Source organism: Dipodomys merriami, unplaced genomic scaffold (assembly GCF_024711535.1).
Source record: "Dipodomys merriami isolate MVZ:Mamm:240054 unplaced genomic scaffold, mDipMer1.0.p SCAF_33, whole genome shotgun sequence".
NCBI classification, from domain to species: domain Eukaryota; kingdom Metazoa; phylum Chordata; class Mammalia; order Rodentia; family Heteromyidae; genus Dipodomys; species Dipodomys merriami.
In genome coordinates, this window is record NW_027204826.1 from 2,185,953 (window position 1) to 2,198,527 (window position 12,575).

At 46.7% G+C, this 12,575-nt stretch overlaps 1 protein-coding gene and 1 pseudogene across 2 annotated transcripts in view; one reads left to right on the forward strand and one right to left on the reverse strand.

Moving 5' to 3' along the window:
• Nucleotides 1–1,290, reverse strand: part of Scaper (S-phase cyclin A associated protein in the ER) — a 213,885-nt gene extending 212,595 nt beyond the window's left edge. For both annotated transcript variants that reach the window (XM_070042817.1, XM_070042816.1), the window contains exon 1: nucleotides 1,231–1,290. The gene's annotated coding sequence lies outside the window, so the exon portion shown is untranslated. The remainder of the gene's footprint in view (nucleotides 1–1,230) is intronic.
• Nucleotides 1,291–7,635: 6,345 nt separating this feature from the next.
• LOC138842135 (sterol carrier protein 2-like) lies at nucleotides 7,636–8,229 on the forward strand (annotated as a pseudogene).
• Nucleotides 8,230–12,575: the final 4,346 nt, after the last annotated feature.

The following is a 12,575-nucleotide window of genomic DNA, read 5'->3' on the forward strand; positions in this document are numbered from 1 at the left end:
AAAAGCTAGGTAGGTCCTGAGTTCAAGCCCCAGGACTGGCAGGAAACACACACACAATGATTCTGGAACCAGGTGCTAGTGGCTCCCATGTGTAATCCTGGCTACTTGAGAGGCTGAAATCTGAGGATCACACTCACCGCAGTTGATTCTTATCTCCAATTAATAATTTAAAAAAAAAAAAAAAAACCAGAAGTGGAGCTGTGGATCTATCAAGTGGCAGTGCCCCAGCCTGGAGCAAAAAAAAGCCAAGTGAAAGGGCAAAGTCCTGAGTTCAAGCCCTAGGACTCCATTTAAAAAAAACAAAAACAAAAAAAAAAACCCTGATTGAGCTAATAATCAAAGGTATCCATCCTTTGGTGGTGATTGCTTATCCAAATCCTCAGGACAAGCTGACGTTGTGAAAGCAAGGTGTGATGCACACAGGGAATTAAGATGGGGAGGTGGGGGGGGGGAGATGAGAACGGTTTTGATGGACACTAACTTGGCACAAAGGACAGAGAGGGGATCCAGACGCCGGCCACAGGAAGCTGCGCGCAGGCGGGGCAGGCGGGGCCGAGATTCGGGGACCGCAGCAGCAGCAGCAGCAGCAGCAGCAGCAGGTGCTGCTAGAGGGGACCCGCCCGGGCCACCCACCCCGCAGCGTGGGGAAGGTGGGTGAGGCAGAGCTGGGGGTCTGGGGGTGCAGGGAGGGCGGGCCCCCCCCAGGTGACTCCAGAACAGAGTGGGGAGATGGGGAGTCACCCCACACACACACACACACTTCCTGCCCGGCGTCCCCAGCCCGGGGTGCACCCCGGTGATGACACGGGGGGGGGAACCACCTGTCAAAGGAAGGCCGGCAGCCCCCCCACCCCGCGCAATCCGAAGGTTCCAGAAGCCTCGACTCGCGCACCCACCGCGGCCGGCCGACCCCCCCCCCCCCGGAGGCGGCCTGCCGCCCCGCCCCGCCCCGGGCACGCGCGGGGCCCGCCCGGCCCCCTCCACCCCGCACCTCGCGGGAACCGCCGCGGCCCCGGCCCCCTCAGCCTCCGCGGCCGAGCCCCGCGCCTCCCCTCCCCCAGGCCGCTCCCGGGCCCGGCCGCGGCAGGCGGTGGAAGCCTGTCCCCCCCCCCGCCGCCATCTTGGCCCCTTCGCCCCCACAACACAGCCATCCCGGCCTGCATCCCCCCGCCCGCCCCCAGCCGGGACCCGCCGGGCTCTGCCCGACGCGCGCCCCTCGCGGACACTCACCCACCGCCGGCCTGCGCAGTTCGGGCGGCTCCGAGCGTCCCGCCGGGAAAGGGGGCGGGGCCGCCGGGGGCGGGGCCGGGGCCGCCCGGGGGCGGGGCCGGGAGTCACGTGGCCACGCCGGCAGCCACACTCTCACACATCTCCTCCCCACCACCCCCCGCCCCGCCCCGCCGCCAGCTGGCTGCGCGCAGGCGCAGTAGGGCTCGCGGCCTTGGGGAGGCGGTGGCCCGAGGTTTGGCCGTGGGTTTGCCCCGGGGTCCCAGGAGCGGCTGCTCCTTCCGAGGCCCAGGCTGCGCCTGTACCAGCTCACGGCTCTCCCTCTAGCTTTCCTTAACCTCATTGGCCACAGCAGGCGGGAAGTCCTGACTGCAGTCTACCTCTCAATAGACTGTAAGGAAGTCAGGGACGTGCTTGGCAGGGTTCAGCTCCTCTTCTCTCTTGTCCCCTCGAGAAAACGCACTCGGGGCTGGACGCCCATGCTTCACGCCTGCCATCCTAGCTACTCAGGATCCTGGCTGAGATCTCAGGGTCATGGTTCAAAGCCACTGCGGCCTCAGCTGTACTTTGGATCTTTAATGCTCCCCCAGAAGGCCCTGTTGTAGAAGACTTCGTCTGTAGCCTATGGCACTGTTAGACTCACCTCCTAGGCCAGAGGAAAATCAAATGATACAAGCAATAGTGAAAAATCAGGAAGGGAACTTTAATCATTGGAATTGTACTGGGAAGGCAAAGCTCTTGCCAGGATTCACAGCCCTATCCTGAGGTCATTACACTTGAGACATTGTCCCTGATCAGAGAGGTAATGTGTCCTAGAGCATCTTTTGTGGTTGCTGTTACACAGCTCCATCAGATCTGATATTCCAGGTATCCAAGAAGACCGAAGCACCGTGGAGGCTGAGATGACAAACTCACACCTGCTAGTCACCAAAGAGGCCACTTGTGGACCTTAGTCAAAAGTCGACGCGTTTATCAAAAGCAACCTCTAGCTAGGGATGGTGGCTCACGCCTGTAATCCTAGCTACTCAGGAGGCTGAGATTTGAAGATTGCAGTTTGAAGGCAACCTGGGTAGAAAATCTGTGAGACTCTTATCCCCCAACTAACCATGAGAAAAAGCCAAATGAGAATGCCAGGCCTTGAGTTCAAGCCCTGGTACAAAAGGAAAGAAAAAAGGAAGGAAGGAAGGAAGGAAGGAAGGGAGGGAGGGAGGGAGGGGGGAGGGAGGGAGGGAGGGAGGGAGGAAAGAAAAGAGGAAGGAAGGAGAGAAAGAGGAGACGGGAAGACGGAAGGAAGGAAGGAAAGGAAGGAAGGAAAGGAAGGCAGGAAGGAAGGAAAGGAAGGAAGGAAGGAAGGAAGGAAGGAAGGAAGGAAGGAAGGGCTGGAACTGAAATGCAAATGCCTTCAGAAGCAGACATTCTTGCATGTCTCAAGGACTTCCAGACTTCTCTGTTTCTGCTTAGCGACCCCCTCCCTCTGCTCACACACAAAATCCAATCTCTAGCGATGCTCATTCTGGCCAACCAGTTTTCTTTCTCCATCAAGCTGTTTCTCTAGAACTTCACTGTCCAATAAGATAATCAAGGCAAGCATCAAGATCGACTCATGCCCTTGGCCTGCTCAGTGTAATCAGGCTGTCTTATAATAGTGGTTCTGATCACTTGTCCCTGCCTAAAGGTGAGGAGGACTTAGTGTCTGCTCTCAGTGTTTAGCAGAGTAACTGACACTAGCAGGAGCTCAACAAAAGGCTTATTGTGTGGATTCCTGTCTTCAGAGTTTGGAGGAGAAAGAGGACATTAATTTGGACGGATTGAAGTGGTACTGGAGCTTAAACTTAGGGCCTGAACTCCATCCCTTAGCTTTTTCATGCAAAAGTAGAACTCTTCCACTTGAAGCCGAGCGCTGGTAGCTCATGCCTATAATCCTAGCTATTCAGGAGGCTGAGATCTGAGGATTGTGGTTCAAAGCCAGCCCGGCAGGAAAGTCTGTGAGACTCTTTATTTCCAATAAACCACTAGAAAACCTGAAATGGCGCTGTGGCTCAAGAAGTAGATCGCTCACCTTGAGCTGAAGAGCATAGGGACAGCGCCCAAGCCCAGAGTTCAAGCCCCACGACTGACCAAAAAGAACTCTACCACTTCAGCCACCACAATTCCACTTCTGCCTTTTTGCTAGTTAATTAGAGATAAGTGTCTCATGGATTGTCTTGCCCTGGCTGGCTTATTTCTCTACTAGTTCTCAACTACAGCACATTTTTGCCCCTGGGGGACATTTAATAATACAAAAAAAAAACCCACCTGGAGGTAGATAGCACTAGGTAAAAACCACATAACTGCTGGTAAGTAAATAGCAAGCAAGAGTTAAGTACTAACCACCAGCCATATACACAACAGATCCCCATAACCAAAATGAGCAAACCCAAATATCACGATTGAAGTTGAGAACCCCAAGTTAACCCATTCTGTCCATCCCAGCACTAACAGAATATTACATGAATCACATTTGGGTGCATTCTACTGACCCATTTACTGAGAAACAATTTCCTAAAAGCAACAGAAAAGATTCTGCAGCAGAGCAGGATGATACCTTGTCATTTCATTGAAGTGTAAGAATCCAGAAGATTCCAGAAATGTCTGAAAGATAAAGTATAGAGTTTTGGGCAAACCCCAATAGAGAACCAAAGCACAGAATCTCAGGGGTTTTGGTATGCTGTTTCCTCTACTGACAAAGCACTGGATTCAGGATTAAATCGTGGGCTGGGAATGTGGCTTAGTGGTAGAGTGCTGCCTAGCTTACATGAATCCCTGGGTTAGATTCCTCAGTACCACATACACAGAAAAACCTGGAAGTGGGGCTGGGAAGGTGGCTCAGTGGTAGAGCACTTGCCTTGCATGCATGAGGCCCTGGGTTCGATTCCTCAGCACCACATAAGAAAAAAGCCGGAAGTGGCGCTGTGGCTCAAGTGGTAGAGTGCTAGCCTTGAGCTGAAGAGCTGAGGGACAGCGCCCAGGCCCAGAGTTCAGGCCCCACGACCAGACCCCCCCCCAAAAAAAGAAAAGAAAAACCTGGAAGTAGTGCTGTGGCTCAAGTGGTAGAGTGCTAGCCTTGAACAAAAGAAGCTCAGGGGCAGTGCCCAGGTCCTGAGTTCAAGCCCCAGGACTGGCAAAAAAAAAAAGATTAAATTGTGTGTGTGTGCACAAACGGGTGTACTAAGACTTGAATATGGGGTCTACAGCACTAACCCTTAGCTTTTTTGCTCAAAGCTGGTGCTCTAGCACTTACTTGAGCCACAGCTCCACTTCCAGCTTTTTGCTGGTTAGTTGGAGATGAGTCTCACAGACTTTTCTTCTGGGACAAGCTCTTAACCTGGATCCTCAGATCTCAGCCTCCTGAGTAGCTAGGATTACAGGCCTGAGTCCTGATTCATATAATCTGGGCTGCCTATCACTGGCACCTAACTAACAATCCAAAATGAATTAAAAGTAGTGTATAAAAGATCAAACTTGTGGAAGTAGAGCTCTGGCTCAAGTGGTAGAGCACCAGCCTTGAACAAAAAAGCTCAGGAGCAGCGCCTAGGCCCTAACTTCAAGCCCAATGAAAAATCTGGACCTCTCTCTCTCTATCTGTCTCAAACACACACACACACACACACACACACACACACACACACACACACACACAGAGAGAGAGAGAGAGAGACCAGGCTTAGGTCAGGAGGACACATGTGACTTGTGTGGCTCAGATTCTAGGGCTTCATGGGGAATTTTCATAACTTCTTATTGGAGGAAAAGAAACAAACCTGTTTCTTGTTTTGTCAGTCGTGGGCTTGAACTCTGGGCCTGGGAGCTGTCCCTCAGCTCTTCAGCTCAAGGTGAGCACTCAACTACTTGAGCCACAGCGCCACTTTCTGTTTTCTGGTGGTGATAAAAGTCGCATGGACTTTCCTATTCGGGCTGGCTTTGAACCATGATCCTCAGATCTCAGCCTCCTGAGTAGCTACAGTGACAGGTGTGAGCCACCAGCACCTGGCACAGACCTGTTTTAAAGATAGGTCTCCATATATGTTGGCTCAATTGAAACAGACTGTATTAGTAAACCATCCCTTTCACCAGGGGGTCTGTAAAGGAAAAGGTGGAAGATGCCAACCCTCTCAGAGAGGTAAATACTGGGCAGTTCACCTGGATGTCTACCCTACTTGGAAGAAAACATTGCCTAAGTTACAGATCAACTCCAATGCTTAGGTAGTGCCTAATGATGTTACCTATTCCAGGGAGATTTGAGAAGAATAATTGGAATATTGATAACAAATAAATCTTAGGAAGGGAGGCATTGGAGGCTTATGCTTGTAATCCTACCTACGCAGGAGGCTGAAATCTGAGAATTGCAGTTCAAAGCTAGCCCCAGCAGGAAAGTCCTGAGATTCTTAACCACCAAAAAGCTAGAAGTGGTGCTGTGGCTCAAGTGGTAGAGTGCTAGCTTTAAGGGGAAAAAAAGCTCAAGAAAAATGGCCCAGGACTGGCACCAAAAACCAAACAAACAAACAAAAATGAAAAGAATGTCAAAAATTGATTAATTGAATGTGGATTTGGGTGCTGAATGCTGGTGGCTCCCACCTGTTATCCTAGCTACTCAGGAGGCTGAGATCTGAGGATCAGAGTTTGAAGCCAGCTTGAGCAGACAAATCAATAAGACTCTTCCAGGGAGAAGTGGGGCATGGAGGAATAAAAGCCAGAAATAAAAGCTAAATAAAAGCTAAGGGAGAACAGAGAGGAAGGCCCTGAGTTCAAGATCCAGGACTGTTGCAAAGAAAAAAACTACGAGAATGTGTGTGTCCTATTTGAGTTCTTCCCCAAGGGCATCCACTAAATAGAAAACTCAGTGAGCAGGTCTGCAGAAAGACCAATCCTGCAAATGCCAGTCAGCTTCATTATCCAACCATGCTGGGTCTTGTTCGGTCAGTAGACATGTTGAGTATAATGGACCTTGTCCATTGTTTCCAGCAAGAGATCTGTCCTCACTGGAATAGATACTGATTTTATTTTCCTTTCCCCATCTGAAACGATTCTGTGTTGTCGCCATCTGGGAACCTGTCTATGAATGTCACCATTCTATGATGCTATGATTAAGCATCATTTTGCCCCATGAAAATTTTGTTGTCGCTAAGGGTCTCGTGTAAAAGCAAGAGAATGAAGCACAAGCTCTTGGAATTGACTGCTCTTATCATAGATCCAGTTATTTGGGGACAAGTGGCCTGGTAAATTGGAGAAATGGACAACAGGAACCAAGGCCCTGCCAGTCAATCACTGCCCTGGGGAGGGAGGTGATGCTTTCTACCAGTGACCAGTAGATGGGGCTGTTCTCCACACAGACAGCATACCTAGAGTCTCAAAATTTTTTACCTCTGGGTCCAGACAAAATTTACTTTCCTCCATCTGGGCCCTGGTGGCTCATGCCTATAATCCTAGCTCCTCAGGAGACCTGAGGGTTCTGGTTTGAAACCCACCTAGAAAGGAAAATTTAAGGGATTCTTTTCTTCTCTTTTCTTTCTTCCTTTCTTTCTTTCCTTTCTTCTTTCTTCCTTCCTCCCTCCCTCCCTCTCTCTCTCTTCTCTCTCTCCTCTTTCTTTCTTTCTTTCTTTCTTTCTTTCTTTCTTTCTTTCTTTCTTTCTTTCTTTCTTTCTTTCTTTCTTTCTTTTTTCTGTAGCTTCTTTTGCTCAAGGCTAGCACTCTACCACTTGAGCCACAGCACCACTTCTCATTTTTTCTGTTTATGTGGTACTGAGGAATTGAACCCAGGGCTTCATGCATGCTAGGCAAGAATTCTACCACTAAGTCACATTCCCAGCCTGAACAATTCTTTAGAAAGCTGGAAGTGGAGGTGTGGCTCAAGTGGTAGAGCACCATCCATGGGCAATAAATAAGCTAAGGGAGAGTGCAAGGGACCAAATTCAAGCTCTAATACTGGCAGAAAGAAGAAAGAAAGAAAGAAAGAAAGAAAGAAAGAAAGAAAGAAAGAAAGAAAGAAAGAAAGAAAGAAAGAAAGAAAGAAAGAAAGAAAGAAAGGAGAGAGAAAGAGGGAAAGAGAGAGAGAGAGAAAGAGAGAGAGAGAGAACGCCAGAGCAAGCCAGAAGTGGAGCTGTGATTCATGTGGTAGAACATTAGCTATGACCCCAAAAGCCTCAGAGACAGAGTTCAGAGTTCATGCCCCAAGAATGGCACACATACACACACACACACACACACACACACACACACACACACACACACACACAGTTACATTGAATCTCTTATAAGTATTTCTCTTTTTTAAAGCTGGTCCGCTGGCCAGCTTTTTCGTAATCGTTTATTGGAAATAAGAGTCTCACTGGGCAATCTGGGTCTCGTGGCACGGTGGTCGTCATCCTCTACAGGATGGGCTTCCCGGAGGCTTCCAGAACAGATCAGATTAAGGCTGTCTGCTCTGCAGGCAGTGGGTTCAAGGAGATTGAGAAGAAGTTTGAAGAGGTTGCATTTGCAGAACCTTGAGAGAAGATTTTAGGGAGTGGGGGGTGGGGGGAACTGAGCTTTCTATAGTAGCAGAGACAACCTACTGTCACACATTCAAGTTTGAAAGTACTGATAAAAAAGTGACAGCCTTAAACAGCCTTAACAAGAAACATATGTGCGTGTATGAAGGAGCCCAAAGTGATGGAAACAGAAACTGTCCCAAAGGAATTAGTGTGTGAGGAAGGTGAACAGTTTGTGAAGAAAATTGGTGGTATTTTTGCCTTCAAGGTGAAGGATGACCTGGGGGGTGGTGGATAAAGAAGCCACTTGGGTAGTGGATGTAAAGAATGGCAAAGGATCAGTGCTTCTGAACTCAGATAAAAAGGCTGCACAGTCACCATGGCCAACTCAGACTTGCTGCTTTGATGACTGAGAAAATGAACCCTCAGTCAAGGTAAATTGAAAATCACTGGCAACATGGGCCTGGCAATAAAGTTACAGAGTCTTGGACTTCAGTGAGGAATACCTCTGACAACTTGGGAAAACCAAGATGACATTTCTAGATATATCTCCATCTCCTGTGTTGTCACAGCTTAGATTGAAACCATACACAGACAATGAGCATAAGTTAGATTTGTTGGTGATGGATCATGTTTTTCCTAAACTCTGGGTAAACAGGGTCTTGTGGTGTAGGACTGCTTGGTGGAATTGTATACAATTGTACATGACAAAGTTAATATGGTAATTATGGTTTGGGGTGAGTTTGAGTTTCAGAATAAAATTAGGAACAATAAAATCTGAAGGATTATGTAAACAAAAGCTCTTGTTTTGTTTAGAACTATATATAAGATTCATTCTGCTGAAGATTCAATTTAAGACTTTTCTTTGAGAGAACTAGGGAAAAACAGAAATACTAGTAGCTGAGCAGTAATTAATGTTTTACACTTGATAAACCGCATGGATTTCTTAACATTCTGCATTGGGATTAACCAGGAAAAAAAAAGTGAAAGTTTTGCATATATCATACCATCAGAAACCATTTTCCCCCCCCAAAAAAAAGTTATGATCAAAGCTTGGAGGAAATTTTTTAGTTGAACACAGGCCTATGTTTAAAGTAAAAATATTTTTAAATGGGTTTATTTCTTGAAAAATCAGGGTATTAGAGTCATATAATGCTGTTGCTAAAAATAATGGAAAACTACATTTGTTTTTCAGATGCACAGTTTTCAAATTATAATCTCATTAAGTTTGAGGTTCTCAGCCTTTTATTATAATTTTTCTTTTTCCTATATTTCAGTAATTATCCACATTTGCCTTTTTTATAGTCTTTCTAATTCTAATGTTATTTCTTATCACTCAGACAAACATGGAATAAAAATAATGCTTTGGAAGAATATTTAATATGCTTATATTTAATATCTTCCTGGAAAAAAAAGAGTCTCATGGACTTTCCTGTTCAGGCTGGCTTTGAACCGTGATCCTCAGATCTCAGCCTCCTTAGTAGCTAGGATGACAGGTATAAGCCACTAGTGTCTAGCTCACATACTTTTTTTGTGTGGATGTAGGTTGATACTAAGGCTTAAACTCAGGGCTAGAGCTCTTTCCCTTCACATTTTTTATTTTGGCTCGAGTACTCTACCACTTGAATCACACTTCCACTTCCAGCTTTTTGGTGGTTAATTGGAAATAAGAGTCTCAAGGACTTTCCTACCCAGCGTGCCTTTGAACCTTGATCTACAGATTTCAGCCTCCTGACTAGTTAGGATTATAAGTGTGAGCCATTGGCTCTAGCTACTTTTGGATACTCTTTAGGGATAAAAATATTTGGTGTGGGGCTGGGAAGGTGGCTCAGTGGTAGAGTGCTTGCCTTGCATGCATGAGGCCCTGGGTTTGATTCCTCAGCACCACATAAGCAAAAAGAAAAAAGCTGGAAGTGCCACTGTGACTCAAGAGGTAGAGTGCTAGCCTTGAGCTGAAGAGCTGAGGGACAGCACCCAGGCCCAGAGTTCAGGCCCCATGACTGGACCCAAAAAAAAATATTTGGTGTGTATCATAATATACCTACCCTACATATTTTTAAATCATCCTTTAAGACTTCACCATGTCTCTGGAATTAGCACATTTCCTCCTCTTGAAAGACTGACAACAGGTTAAACAACCCACAAAATGCCCCTAATTGTAGGACCATGCAGTCCAAGTTGCCTGGCCATTCTGGCTTGGCCACCATTCCTTTGTGACGGGTTTGCATCTGTACAGAGCTTTATAACACATTCACTTTGTTGACTTTTCCATTTAAGTTCTTTATTGTGCCGAGTCCCTTTTGTCCTGGTGGAAAAAACTTGTAAAGAAAAGTGGACACACCATACTTGTTAAGTATTGCTCTGTGTTAAAAACCACAGTTCCTTTTAACACACTTGTGTGTGTGTGTGTGTGTGTGTGTGTGTGTGTGTGTGTGTGTGTGTGTGTGTGTGTGCCAATACTTGGACTTTGAACTCAGGATTTTCAACTCTTGCTTGGATTTTTTTTTTTTTTGGTAGGGGGAGGAGGTGCACTCTACCATTTGAGCTATACCTCCACATTTAGCTTTTCAATAGTTAACTGGATAGAAAAGTCTCATGGACTTTTCTGCCAGGGGTGGCTTCAAATCTTGAGCCTCAGATGTCAGCCTCCTTAATAGCTGGGATTACAAGTGTGAGCCACCAGCATTTGGCTGACTTTTTGTGTCTATGTCAGTCGTGGTGCCTGAACCCTGGGCCTGGGGTGCTGTCCCTGAGCTCTTCAGCTCAAGGTGAGCACTCTACCACTTGAGCCACAGCGCCACTTCTGGTTTGCTGGTGGTCAATTGGAGATAAGAGTCTCATGGAGGGGCTGGGAAGGTGGCTCAGTGGTAGAGGGCTTGCCTTGCATGCATGAGGCCCTGGGTTTGATTCCTCAGCACCACATAAGCAAAAAGAAAAAAGCCAGAAGTGGCGCTGTGGCTCAAGTGGTAGAGCGCTAGCCTTGAGCTGAAGAGCTGAGGGACAGCACCCAGGCCCAGAGTTCAGGCCCCACGACCTGACCCCTCCTCCCCCCCTCAAAAAAAAAGAGTCTTATGGACTTTCTTGGCTGGACTGGCTTTGAACTGAGATCCTCAGATCTCAGCCTCCTGAATAGCTAGCATTACAGGCTTGAGCCACCAGCGCTTGGCTTGACTGACTCTTTTTGAGTTTGGTAAAATGTGTAGTATAAATAGGGGACTGGTGGCCCATGTCTGTAATCCCAGCTACTCAGAAGGCTAAGATATAAGGATCAAGATTTGAAGCCTGCCCCAGTTTATCTCCAATTAGCTAGCCAAAACCTGGAAGTGGAGGTGAGGTTCAAGTGATAGAGCATCAGTGTTGTGTGAACAAGCCAAGTGAGAGAACAAGGCCTTGAGTTTAAGCCCCAGTATAAGGAGAGTGTGGGGGGGTAAGGTAAAAACCTCCCCCTGGGCGACAGGAAAGCAATCTATTTAGGGCTGAAGAAAAGACTCAGGTCTTTTTTGATGTTCATGCCACACATGCTGATCACCCCAAAACTCTTTTTTTTTTTAATGCCAGTCCTGGGGCTTGAACTCAGAACCTTAGTGCTGTCTCTGAGCTTTTTTGCTCAAGACTAGTGCTCTACCACTTCCAGCTTTTTTGCTGGTTAATTGGAGATAAGAGTCTTATGGACTTTCCTGCTAGGGCTGGCTTCAAAGTGCAATCCTCAGATTTTAGCCTCCTGAGTAGCTAGGATGACAAGCATGAGCCATCAGCACGCTGTCCAGAGCTCCTTTAAATACTACTAAAATTCCCCAAATGTCCCTCTGTGCGGCCCTTGAGGTAAAAGTCTAGTATAATACCTTGTGTCTTTTTGAGTCCTTTCAAAAGATAGTCAAATTTAGCTTTCACTGATTAGAGATTGAGCAGTACAAAACTGAATTCCTTAGATGAAATGTATTCTTATCTCTGTTCTTTTTGTTGTTATAGTTGGTTGTGAGGCTTGAACTCTGGGCCTGGGCACTGTCCCTCAGCTCTTCAGCTCAAAGTGAGCACTCTACCACTTGAGCCACAGCGCCACTTCCAGTTTTCTGGTGGTTCATTGGAGATAAGAAGAGTCTTACGGATGCTTCTGCCCAAGCTGGCTTTGAACTGTATTACTGAACTTCTAAGATGGAACTTATTCTTCATTCTGTACTGCTTTCAATGGTCTCTGCTCAAATACAATAAAATTTCAATTTGACCCTGGAAATTTGTGTAATTTTTGTCTACTCCATTTTTTTTCTTTTTTTTTTTTCTTTTGGAACAGGATTTTTGTTACCAGTCCAGGATCTAAAGACTAAGAAGTGGGGAAAAGAAAAAGAAAAAAAGAACGCAAAATGCCTTTTTCTTCCATAAGTGGAACACTCTCAAACAAAAGGGGTCAAATGACAATCTACACAATTTTCTATGCTTTTGATGATCAGTCATGAGGTGGCAAAATAGCAGATATGTAAGTAAGTGAATAATAAAAGCCATGTGTTCTGTGCATGCTGTTCTACTTATAAAAGTATTGCTTCCTACTTGCTATCCTTCAACATAATCATCTTTGGCTTTTCTAACCCACATGGATGGGGGTTTAACTGAATACTTATGTTTATTATTCCAAAGGCGTTGCAATATTTAATCCAAACGTGTGTGCATGGGTATGCGTGTGTATATGTGTGTGTATATGTATGTACATGCCAGTTCTTGTAAGCTTTTTTTTTTTTTTTTTTGTCCGTTGTGGGGCTTGAACTCTGGGCCTGGGTGCAAGCGCTCTACCACTTGAGCTACAGCACCACTTCCGGTTTTCTAGTGGTTTATTGGAGATAAGAGTCTCACGGT